The 12,099-nt window shown below is 35.2% G+C and overlaps 1 non-coding gene across 1 annotated transcript; it reads right to left on the bottom strand.

Annotated features, from left to right (window-relative positions):
• Positions 1 to 9,505: 9,505 nt before the first annotated feature.
• Positions 9,506 to 9,612, bottom strand: LOC121205271 (small nucleolar RNA R71). The gene has a single exon (XR_005900355.1). It is a non-coding gene; the product is annotated as a small nucleolar RNA R71 (small nucleolar RNA).
• Between the last annotated feature and the right edge of the window lie 2,487 nt (positions 9,613 to 12,099).

The following is a 12,099-nucleotide window of genomic DNA, read 5'->3' as shown; positions in this document are numbered from 1 at the left end:
TCAAAGGCTTGTTTTTCTATTTGGTCATGTATCTTATATTGGCAACATGGTTATAAGCCTAAGTATATTCATATATGTTTCAATGTCTATGGTGATATGATCATGGTATGCTTGGTGAATGTGAAATATTTGGAAATGTGGTTTATGGCATAATTGTGTAATGCTTGGAATTGTGACCTATTGATGAGATGAGGAATTTGAGTATAATTTGGTAACTAGATAGTAGTTAAATGAAGCCTAATGAAGGTGAAATTGACATGAATGATTTATGGCATGATAAATGTTGTGTGTATGATAAATGTTGATATGGTATTGGTATGTGATGTTCATCATTTTGAATGGTTTGGTTGATCTTACATGCTTGAATTTGTGTCATGAGATGTTGTGTAGATGTGTGCAAGTGAGGGTGGCAAAATGGCTTGGTAAATATCCTTGTTCTTGTCCACACGAGTAGACACACAGGCGTGTGTTTAGGCCATGTGTGACACACAGTCAGACCAATGGGCGTGTGATCCGGCTATGTGCTCCCTGCACTTAAATTGTTGCAAAACAAAATGCTCAGTATCGAGAAAACGGCCATAAGACATGGTCGTGCATCTCAGCCGTGTGAAGGACATGGCCTTGGGACACGGGCGTGTTTCTTTGCCGTGTGACTTCAATTTGTTCTTGCGTGACAAACAGAGAGTTACACGGGTTAGGGACACGGGCGTGTCCCAAGCCACAAGGGCGTGTGGCTCTTAAAACATGAAAAATTTTCTAAGTGTTGTGAAAATTTCCAAAGTTCTCGGTCTAGTCCCAAACCACTTCCACTGTATGTTTTGGGCCTCGTAGGTCTGTTTTAGGGACAATATGAATGTAAATGAAAAGCTTTAAATTTGGATGGAAATTTACGTCTCGATTTTGTATGATTGCTTGTGTATAAGTCTGGTAATGCCTCGTACCCTAGTCCGGCATCGAATACGGGTAAGGGGTGTTACACGGCCTGCGATGCAACCTGTGACTCAAGTCAGCTTATGGTATTGCCTGTGACATGACTGTGTAGCCCTATTTCGAATACCGACATGGGCGGGCACACAGGCTGGGACACAGCCATGTGTTTAGACTTCGAATGTTCACACGATCTGACCCCTGTTTTCAAAATTTTCAAGTTTTTCTGGAATTTTTTTATTTGTTTCGATTTGATCCCAGATTGTTCCTAAGCTGTTGTTAGGGCCCTATAGGCTTGATTTAAAGCCCATAAGTTTATTTTTTATATGACTATATTCAATTGTTATAAGTTAGCATTTAATTTGTCTAATTGTTTTTGTTATGAAATAAATTGTTCTGTTTTGATCAATAAAACTTTGTAACCCTAATCTGGCAACGGAGACATGATAAGGGTGTTACATAGAGTTTCTTTGAGTAGTTCTTGGTGGTTCTTAATGAAAAATATTTATATGTGATCCTTGGTTAACTCCTTATTCATTTGTCCATACACATGGCATTATCGGTACTTCACTCCCATTACTAATTCCATTTGGATTAAACTTCTATACCCTATCGGCCTCTTGCCTACCGATTTAGCAAACCTATCCCATTTTTATTACTTTTTCCTTTTTCGATAGATTCTCAACCCTGTTGGCTAGCTATCGCTGATCAACTCTTACATTTTTCATCATTTGCATGATCTTTCCACATTTATTGCCCTAGCAGTTACCCTATTTTTATTGTCTCGATGGGTTATCCCATGTTTACTGTCTCGGTGAACTCCATATACTGCCATAGTTGAGTTATGATCTTATATGTCATACCCCATGTTTAATGTCCTGATGGACTCTATATGTTTCCATAACTGAGCTATGGTCTTATAGGTTTTTACCCCATGTTTAATGTCTTAGCGGAATCCATTTGTTGCTGTAGTCGAGCTATGGTCTTACACCAAGCTATGTTTCCAAAATGACTTGAAAAAATGGTTTTTTTTTTCTGTTGCATTAGTTTAACATCGAGTTTTTACAAAGAACAGCAGCAAGCAAACAATTTTTTTTCTAAAACATCACTATCAACAATAAAATGAATATTAAGTACAGTTGACCTAATAAATGAATGTTTTAAACTAACACAAAAATACTGTAAAACCCCTTACCCGTATCCGATGCCCGGAGAGGGTTCGAGGTGTTACCAGACTTAAACAATCACAACATGTAAAACCGGGCCACAAAAGTTTTTCCCAAAATTAAAACATCTCAAACACATGCATATCGTCCCTTATACTGAAGCCTATAAGATTGGAAACACAAAAATTTATATACTTTTTCATGCCCATTTTTACTTAAATTCATGCAAATCTGGTTAAATTCTTGTCAAAAAATAATTAAATATATAAAATAATTAAAATGTGTTAAAAATATAAACATGGTGAATTTATTTAATTTTATACTTAATTTTGATTACTTTTGACTATTTTCGACAGATTCGCGTAAAGGGCAAAAATTGGCTCGGCTGACACTGCTGAAAGCACAAAATCGAGAAGCAATTTGAAGTTTCGAGGCACATTAATTTCCAGCCTAAGACGGTCCTGAAATGTGTATTAATTAATAATTTAATTAATTTTAATTTATTACCCATTTAATTTGGGTTAAATAAATTATTTTTAATTAATTATGGAGAAAGGGTCCAGTTGAACCGCACTAGTCGAACCATATTGAGTGAACCGAACCAGCCACTAATTGGGCAGCCCAGAATCATCCATATGCTGACCCAAATCAGTATTTTAGTTGATTAAATATGCTTGCAAAAAGGGCCTTGAAGAACTTTCAAAATGCATTCAAACCCCTCCTTTAATTGTGGCATTATGAAATTGCCCCAAGCCTAAAATAGCAAAGTTGAAACTCTCAATTTTGCCATGTGTGTGGCCGGCCAAGGGAGGTCTCTTAGGCTGATTCTTTTTGCTATTTTTAGCTGCCATACTCAGCTATAAAAGCCACCCCTTTCTGATCATTCAAGCCATCCCTCATTCTTCCCTCATTCCACAACATTATCTCATTCCCTCTCTCACTTTTCTTTCATTTTTCCATCCCATTTTCCTTATTTTTCAAGTGCTGATTTCTTCTCTTGGGAAAGAGGCTCTCATTAGCCATTTTAGAGCAGCAATTAAATGGTCATAAGCCACCTTGATAGCCGAGGGCAACGAAGAATGAAGAACGGAGCAACTAGTCAAGCCACAGAGAAACACCGGATTTGCTTCTTGTTCTCTATCTCTTTAATTTTTGTTGTTGCTTTGACGAACATGTTTAAGAATATTTACGCTATTGAAATGGTTATTTTAATCAATTTAGCTTAAATTAAGTTTGTCTTGGGTTGATTATATTCTGCCTGCTTGAATTGTTAAAATCATATTTATGCTATTATAGGCCTCGGTAAGATGCTTGATTAAGTAAAATCATGCCTAAGTTATTCTTGTGTTACGACTGTAAGGTAGCTAATGAATTAATTATTTAAACGGATTGCAATTGTAATTAATTGAAACAGTACTTAATCAGTGCATGTTTATTCTTCTAAGGTAGCTGAAGGTTAAATTAGCAATGTATCTAGTGATATTATTGTCTTGCATAACTTGCAAGATTATTGTGATTAAACTGTTTCAAGGTAGGGATGCCTTGTTACCTCACATAGTCTTTTATATGCTGATTAGATTTAATTAATTGTTTGAATTGACATAGGGATATGCAAGAGATTAGTTCAGTTCAATGAGTATGTATATGCAATAACATGTTTCCTTACTAGAATCTATTTAGTCGGTTGAATTGACATAGGGATATGTCAAGAGATGAATGGATTTTTGTATGTAAGTTAGTTCATAAGTTAGTAAATTACCGAGTTGCTGTAAATTTATTCGTAACAGTGTAAACATGAGTTTAATAATTCTAAGTTAAATAAATATAATTAATCCAACACAAGTATGTTACATTGATTAAATCTTATTTGAAATTGTGCATTAGAACTCCTTTGTTTTATTTTTAATTATTTACTTAGTTTTTTAAATAGTTTTTCACCATCTTTTAAAACCAAATTATTTTTACCTCACCAAAGTGTTTTACAATTAATTTCATAAATAATTCTTTTTACAGTCCCTGTAGGTACGATAACTCGACATTTACTTGTCACTTTATTACTTGTTGCGATTGTGTACACTTGCACATATTTCCGTCGTTCCAAGTTTTTGGCACCATTGCCAGGGATTGTTTTAAAAAAATCATTCTTTTTGAATTTGTTAGTTTTACATGTTGGTTTATTTTTTTGTTTAATTTTTAACTTAATTAATTTTTCTTTCATAATTTAAGGTGTTTATGAGTATTGACCAGATTATTGACTTACTTCCTATAAACCCTGAAATAGAACGAACCTTTCGACAGCGAAGAAGACAAGCGAATTATCTAATTATTAATTCTCGTTATCTTTGCATAGGATTAGAATTTAGAATTTTTATTAATTAAATTGTTTTAAGAATTCTACTCTAATTCCTATTTTTCCCTCTATAAATACCACCCATCTTCTCATTCATCTAACACTCAAAACCGAAAGCACTAAAAGACCAAAGTGCCAAAGCCCCTAGCCACAGCAGCACCCAGCAGTCGACCAGCATACCCAGCCTCATTGCATGCCGCATGTCCACACTCCAGTAGTTGCTCCTAGGCGCACACTTGCCCATCGAGTGCTGCCTTACGTGCCTAGCCCTGTTCATTGCCTCATGCTGCTTCTGTCCTGCTGCCCAGACCTTCGTCTCGTACCTAAGGCTAGCTCCCGCACGTACCCACGACAGGTCTACTCGAAGAGAAGCCGCGTGCCACTCGTATTGCTCCAGCCTAGCCTGCACACGTTGCTACCTACTCCCATTCCCTGCTGCGCGCTGCTGCCTAAACACCCGAACGGCACCACCCTTTCATCCATCTTAAGCCACAAACCCTCCAACCCTCCTTATAAATTCCCATCTTTTCCTTCATTTTTATTATTATTTTCTAGAGTTCTTATATTTTTACAAAAAAAAAGGTTAAACAAGCCTCGCAAGAGAACTCGTGCTTCTACTCAAATTGATGAAACACGAAACAAATTCCACTGTGAAAAAGCCAGAGTGAGATACGAAAGTATCTTCAAAAATCAACAGATGCATCCAGAAAAAGGCTTTACATTAAAGGAAAGCAACTATAGAGACTTTATGGCAAGTATTCGTCAAGTTGCTTAAACCTTCAATTAGGAGCTGTTTTGTGAGAAGAGACATAGTGTGGATGAGGAGCTAGTCTGTGAGTTCTATGCAAATTTAACTTCAAGCGAGATGACAGAAGTCCCAGTTTGCGGAATCAAGATTTCATATTTGAACCATGGAGTCCATTATCAAAGAAGGAGCGAAGCGATTCATGCAAGGGCGATAGTGATAGAGCAAAATATGAGTCAAATTCGTAAAGGTCTGCAAATAAATAAAGGGGGGATCTTGACTTTACTTTATTTTTGTTCTTAGACTATTTTTAGGATTAAGTTTAATTAGGAATCTTTTATTTTTTGTATAATAAAAAAAGAGAGGAAAATCGCTAACAAAATGTGAGCAAGTCACAAAGTATAAAGTGTTGCAATAGATATATACATGTCTAAGATTGGATTTAGAAAGAGCTTGGTACTTAAGCAGTCAAATTGACTCACCTCCTCTTTTCTAAAATCCTACCTGGTGTATAGTATTTGTTCACTTTAAACAATAAGGACATTGTTCATTTTAAGTTAGGGGGACCGAAAATTTGAATTATTTCCACTCAGAATAAAATTTTTCTTTTAATTATGATTAGGATATATTTTGTTCAAAAATTTGAATTTTGTTAAGTATACTCAATTTGAGTATGAATAAAGTTCTATCATTTCAATAAATTATTATGTTAGCTTAATAATTACATGAATGTATTTTTTAATAAAGCATGAAAATTCGTACCATAAAATTTTTTAGTTCTTTAGGAAAGTTAGGTATGCATGAAATTTAAGTTTTTAGAATTGACTTAGTAGTTTCTTGACACGAAATCTTAGGAAGCATGAAACGTTGGAAATAATTTAGGCAACTATTGTTTGAACTGTTTGAGCCTTTCAAGCCCACCATGGTAAAGTTTTATCCTTTGAAACCCAACTTTGAGACTATATGGCCTAATTTTATTTTGGCCCTTGTAATAATTAGCCATTACTTTTTCGCTTAATGATCTTAAAATTGTCCCAAACACTAGACTCAGTAATATTCAAAATGTGCTTCAAAAATAAGTTTGGGGGAGTTGAAAAGAAGTATCAATTGCTCAAGAATGGCAGCACACAAAGTAAGTGCTCGTGTTAGCTATAAAAAAAAAAGAGCACATGTATTTGAAAGAGATGTACAAAGGAGCATATAAAAGTCAAGTTGGTGTATCGAAGGTAAAAACTCTGAAGGTTCGATTGACGCGAGTCTAGGGTTTTTAAACCAAAATTTATCCATCTTCCACGTACCCCTAGCCTAGCCACATTACAACCTTGGTAAAGACCTATTGATTCAAAGTCCTAATGCTACCTACATTAGTGGAGAGAAATTGCTACGATCAACATATGAAGACATATGTTAAGCTTAGTGATTGCAGCTTAGTCTTGAATAAAGGAATAAAAATCAAATTGGTAAGGGTTAACATGTCTTTGTTACAAAAGTGTTTAGTCTAAATTTGGCTATTATAATAAGTTGTTGAATTTAATTTTAACGATATGTATACTTAAGTAGCATAACTATCAGATTTCTTGTCTTTGAACATAAGTATTCTAAATTCATAATTTTAGGAAAAATGTTTTTCTAAAGGAATTTTTCAAAAGTGTTTTCGAGAAATTCTTTTCAAAATTTTTTCGTTACTCGAGACGAGCAATAAATTAAGTTTGAGGGTGTGGAAACACAAAAATTTATATGATTTTTCATACCCATTTTTACTTAAATTCATGCAAATCCGGTTAGATTCTTGTCGAAAAAAAATTAAATATTATAAAATAATTAAAATGTGTTAAAAATATAAACATGGTGAATTTAGTTAATTTTATACTTAATTTTGATTAATTTTGACTATTTTCGACAGATTCGCGCAAAGGGCGAAAATTGGCGCGGCTGACACTGCTGAAAGAACAAAACCGAGATGCAATTTGAAGTTTCGAGCCACATTAATTTCCGGCCTAAGATGGTCCAGAAATGTGTATTAATTCATAATTTAATTAATTTTAATTTATTCCCCATTTAATTTGGGTTAAATAAACTATTTTTAATTAATTATGGAGAAAGGGTCCAGTTTAACCGCACTAGTCAAACCATATTGAGTGAACTGAACCAGCCACTAATTGGGCAGCCCAGAACAGTCCATATGTGACCCAAATCAGCATTTTAGTTGATTAAATATGCTTGCAAAAGGGCCTTGAAGAACTTTCAAAATGCATTCAAACCCCTCCTTTAATTGTGGCTTTATGAAATTGCGCCAAGCCTAAAATAGCAAAGTTGAAACTCTCAACTTTGCCATGTGTGTGGCCGGCCAAGGGAGGTCTATTAGGCTGATTCTTTTTGCTATTTTTATCTCCCATACTCAGCTATAAAATCCACCCCTTGCTGATCATTCAAGCCATCCCTCATTCATCCCTCATTCCACAACATTCTCTCATTCCCTCTCTCACTTTTTCTCTCATTCCCATTTCCCTTATTGTTCAAGTGCCGATTTCGTCTCTTGGGAAAGCAGCTCTCATCAGCCATTTTGGAGTAGAAATTAAATGTTCATAAGCCACCTTGATAGCTGACGGCAACAAAGAATGAAGAATGGAGCAACTAGTTAAGCCACGGAGAAACATCAGATTTGCTTCTTGTTCTCTATCTCTTTAATTTTTGTTGTTGTTTTGACAAAAATGTTTATGAATATTTATGCTATTGAAATAGTTATTTTAATCAATTTAGCTTAAATTAAGTTTGTGTTGGGTTGATTATATTCTGCCTACTTGAATTGTTAAAATCGTGTTTATGCTGTTATAGGCCTTGGTAAGATGCTTGATTAAGTAAAATCATGCCTAAGTTATTCTTGCTTTATGACTGTGAGGTAGCTAATGAATTAATTATTTAAACGGATTGCAATTGTAATTAATTGACACAGTACTTAATCAGTGCATGTTTATTCTTCTAAGGTAGTTGAAGGCTAAATTAGCAATGTATCTGGTGATATTATTGCCTTGCATAACTTGCAAGATCATTGTGATTAAACTGTTTCAAGGTAGGGATGCCTTGTTACCTCACATTGTCTTTTATATGCTGATTAGATTTAATTAATTGTTTGAATTGACATAGGGATATGCAAGAGATTAGTTCAGTTCAATGAGTATGTATATGCAATAACATGTTTCCTTACTAGAATCTATTTAGTCGGTTGAATTGACATAGGGATATGTTAAGAGATGAATGGATTTTTGTATGTAAGTTTGTTCATAAGTTAGTAAATTACCGGGTTGTTGTGAATTTATTCGTAAAAGTGTAAACATGAGTTTAATAATTCTAAGTTAAATAAATATAATTAATCCAACACAAGTATGTTACATTGATTAAATCTTATTTGAAATCGTGGATTAGAACTCCTTTGTTTTATTTTTAATTATTTACTTAGTTTTTTAAATAATTTTTCACCATCTTTTAAAACCAAATTATTTTTACCTCACCAAAATGTTTTACAATTAATTTCATAAATAATTCTTTTTACACTCCCTGTAGGTACGATAACTCGACATTTACTTGTCACTTTATTACTTGTTGCGATTGTGTACACTTGCACATATTTCCGTCGTTCCAAGTTTTTGGCACCATTGCTAGGGATTGTTTTAAAAAAATCATTCTTTTTGAATTTGTTAGTTTTACATTTTGGTTTATTTTTCTGTTTAATTTTTAACTTAATTAATTTTTCTTTCATAATTTAAGGTGTTTATGAGTATTGACCAGATTATTGACTTACTTCCTATAGACCCTGAGATAGAACGAACCTTTCGACAGCGAAGAAGACAAGCGAACCAGAGAAGGACTGAAGGAATGAATTTCGAGAATATGAATCAAGGAAATGGAGCGAACCTTGCTCAAAATCCTATCCTTATTGCTGACAAAAGGGATAGAGCCTTAAGACAATATGTTGTGCCAGTATTTAACGATCTTAATCCGGGCATTAGGAGACCCGAAATTGAGGCACAACAATTCGAGCTGAAGCCAATCATGTTCCAGATGCTTCAAACAGTGGGCCAATTCAGTGGAATGCCTATTGAAGATCTTCATCTTCACCTAAGACTATTTATGGAGGTGAGCGACTCTTTCAAATTAGTTGGAGTTCCCGAAGATGCATTACGATTGAAGCTGTTCCCATACTCACTAAGGGACAGAGCTCGAGCCTAGTTGAATTCATTGCCACCAAACTCAATTTCTACATGGCAAGAGTTAGCCGAAAGATTCCTCATGAAGTATTTCCCGGCAAGCAAGAATGCTAAGTTGAGGAAGGAGATCACTGCCTTCCAACAAATGAATGATAAGTCCTTGTATGAGGCATGAGAATGATACAAAGAACCATTACGAAAATGCCCTCACCACAGAATCCCACATTGCATCCAACTTGAAATATTTTATAATGGTCTTAATGCTCACACGAGGATGGTAGTGGACACTTATGCTAACGGAGCTCTCCTTTCTAAGTCTCATAATGAGGCTGACGAAATCATTGAGAGTATTGCCAATACTAATTATCAATGGGTATCCAATCGAGCTGTCTCAGGAAGACGAGTCGCTGGAATACATGAAGTGGACGCTCTCACTTCACTTGCATTTCAGGTATCTTCAATCTCTTCAATGCTTAAGAATCTTACCACTAATGGGTTTAACAGTTTTGCAACCCAACCACCTCACCAATTTGAGAGTATAGCTTGTGTTTATTGTGGGGAAGAACATTTGTTCAAAGAATGTCCATCAAACCCTGTATCCGTGTATTACATGGGTAACTAGAACCAAAATCGAGGAAGACAAGGACTGCAATACAACTTCTATAACCCATCATGGTGAAACCACCCGAATTTTTCCTGGAGTAACCAAGGGGCTGGAACCAGTAATAGCTACGCTCAACCTAGACCGACTCAGCCGCTTAGTTTTTCCCAACAAGCTCAGAAACCAGCTCAGGCTGAATCATCCAACAGCTTAGAGTAGTTATTAAAGGTATACATGGAGAAAAACGACGTCACTCTAAGGAATTTAGAGAATCAAGTGGGCCAGCTTGCTACTAAACTCAAGAATCGACCACAAGGTGCTTTACCTAGTGATACGGAGAATCCAAGAAAATCGAGGAAGGAATATTGTAAAGCGTTAACATTGAGGAGCAGAAAGATAGTAGAGCTCAACACTATCGAAGCTGAAAAGGAGCTAGCTGATGCTCAAAACTCAGAGGAAGTTCAACCGAGTGTTGAAATTCCAGTTTCACAATAACCAGAATTTGCAAAACCCGACAAGGTATTTCTAGAACCAGCTAATTCTGATCAACTAACAACTCCGTTAGATGCAGAATTGCCGCAAAAAATGAATCAACCAGTTCCAGTAAAGGAACCACCACCCTACCCTCAAAGACTTTAGAAGCAGAAACAGGAAATTCAATTCAAGAAATTCCTAGACGTACTCAAGCAACTTCACATCAACATCCCGTTGGTTGAAGCACTTAAACAAATTCTGAACTACGTCAAGTTCATGAAGGACATCTTGTCCAAAAATTGAAGACTTGGAGAATTTGATACGGTAGCTCTGACGAAGGAATGCAGCTCATATCTTCAAGACAAACTACCCCCAAAGCTGAAGGATCCTGGATGTTTTACCATACCTTGCAACATTGGAGCAACATATTATGGTAAGGCACTATGTGACTTGGGTGCAAGTATAAACTTGATGCCTATGTCAATATTTAGAAAGTTGGGGATAGGTGAAGTTAGACCTACTACGGTTACACTTCAACTAGCAGATCGATCTTTAGTACATCCAGAAGGAAAAATTCAGGATGTATTGGTACGTATAGATAAATTTACCTTCCCTGCTGATTTTGTTATCCTAGACTTTGAAATAGACAAAGAAGTACCAATTATCTTAGGAAGACCGTTCTTAGCAACCGGAAGGACCCTTATTAATGTACAGAAGGGCGAGTTTACGATGCGTGTTCAGGATAATCAGGTAATATTTAATGTTTTTAAGTGGTACGTGATATTCGTGACAGGTGTTAAAGATTTATGAAAGAATCATTCTTGAGACTAACTTATTATCATGATTAAGGCAAGTGTACCTATCGAACAGTAGTATAGTTCAGCAAGACCAATTGTCTAACCCAAAGGAACTATGAGTACTAGTATTTACTTCATTTTTATTATCTAGCCTAAAAATTCAGGTTTGGTTATATAAACTAATTATTAACTAAGAATGCACAGAAAGAAAATTTGGGATAATACTTTTGGGAAAATTCAATTGATTAAGACAATACCTAAGGAAAAATCAACCTAGACTTCACTTGTTATTTGACTCTGAATCAGACGATTTATTCATTTGACTTGATCTATAGAAATCCCTAAGTTATATTATTATCTCTCTCGAGACTAATAACGTCTAACCCTAGGTTGAATAATTGAAATCTCTTTCTAATTAACACCCTAGAATTGCATTAACTCGATCTATAAATTCCCTTATTAGGTTTCACCGTAATCCGGCAAAATCTTATCACCCTATCTCTAGGTGTGCAATCAACTCCACTTAATTATGATAAATTTACTCTTAAACAGGGTCTATTCCTCCTCTGAATAAGAGCTTAACTTGAGTCAATATCCTGAAATATCAAAACAAGAATTAAGAACACATAATTAAGAAGAAGTCAAATATTTATCATACAATTCAGATAATAATATCAATATCCGTCTTAGGTTTCGTTCCCCTTAGGTATTTAGGGGGTTTAGTTCATACTTATGAAAGAAAACATCCCAAAAGTATAAATATAACAAAACATAAGAAAACCCAAAACTCCTGAAGGAACATGAAGGGAGATCTTCAGTCTTGATGATGAATCC

The sequence above is a fragment of the Gossypium hirsutum genome, chromosome A08 (genome assembly GCF_007990345.1).
Source record: "Gossypium hirsutum isolate 1008001.06 chromosome A08, Gossypium_hirsutum_v2.1, whole genome shotgun sequence".
NCBI lineage: Eukaryota > Viridiplantae > Streptophyta > Magnoliopsida > Malvales > Malvaceae > Gossypium > Gossypium hirsutum.
This window is presented reverse-complemented; position numbering and strand designations above follow the sequence as displayed.